Genomic DNA, 990 nt, shown 5'->3' on the forward strand with positions numbered 1-990 from the left:
ATAAGTCAGGCAGAGAAGGACAGAAACCATATGTTTGCACTCATAGGTCTAACAAGAGAACAGGAGAAACCTAATGGAGGACCATGGAGAGGGAAGAGGGAAAGAGAGTTGGGGAGAGAGAGGGCTGCAAAACCTGAGAGACTACTGAATATTGAAAACTAACTGAGGGTTGAAGGGGGAGGGGGAGGGGGGAAAGAGGTGGTGGTGATGGAAGAGGGCACTTGTGGGGAAGAGCACTGGGTGTTATATGGAAACCAATTTGACAATAAACTATTTTTTAAAAAATGAAGTGTGTGCTAAAGGGAGGCAAGGATCCATTCAATCTTTCATAAGCATGCTGAAGAGCAGACTTTCCAAAATATGACACCCTCTTCCAGAACCTCCAAATGGTTCCCTACTGTCCACAAGATTAAGTAGCAGTTCCTCTGTCAGGCTTCACTTACCTTAGTTCTATTTTCTCTGCTACGAAGGCTCCCAGGAGCTGGGACCAAGTCACAAGGGCTCTGATTCCTTTTGCTCTCTTGAGTTTCTGTAGTTGTATCCTGCATTAAGAAGTATATCTTGTATACTAATTCCCCCAAATAACTCCTGAATGTCATTTCCCATTTCCCCACTTCCACATTCTGCATTCATATCCCTTCCCCCTTTTGCCCTGCACAGCCCTGGTGATTCCTGCCCCTGTGTCTTTACTGATAGCTTCCCCTGCCTTGAACACCCGCTCCTTTCTAATCCCTACCAATTTATCAAGAGGACCACTTGGCCCCATGGTTAAATTCCATGACTCCATTTCCCCCTCATTAATCTCTTTCTTCTCTGACCTCTCATAGCACCATTAGATTTGTATGATTTAGCACTTGAGGACTTGCCAACTTGTAGGGTTATCTAATTGTTTCTGCACACATATTCTGTCTACAGCTGGACTGCAAAGTGTTCAAGGCCAGGGTCCAGAAAGCCTACATCTTTGCTAGTCCCAGAGGGAGGAGCGCGGTC

At 45.7% G+C, this 990-nt stretch overlaps 1 long non-coding RNA gene across 1 annotated transcript in view; it reads right to left on the minus strand.

Moving 5' to 3' along the window:
- LOC115285885 overlaps nucleotides 1-546 on the minus strand; it is a 77,864-nt gene extending 77,318 nt beyond the window's left edge. Inside the window, exon 1 of the long non-coding RNA XR_003905734.1 lies at nucleotides 444-546. This is a non-coding gene — a long non-coding RNA (uncharacterized LOC115285885). The remainder of the gene's footprint in view (nucleotides 1-443) is intronic.
- Between the last annotated feature and the right edge of the window lie 444 nt (nucleotides 547-990).

The sequence above is a fragment of the Suricata suricatta genome, chromosome 2 (assembly GCF_006229205.1).
Source record: "Suricata suricatta isolate VVHF042 chromosome 2, meerkat_22Aug2017_6uvM2_HiC, whole genome shotgun sequence".
In the NCBI taxonomy this organism is placed as follows: domain Eukaryota; kingdom Metazoa; phylum Chordata; class Mammalia; order Carnivora; family Herpestidae; genus Suricata; species Suricata suricatta.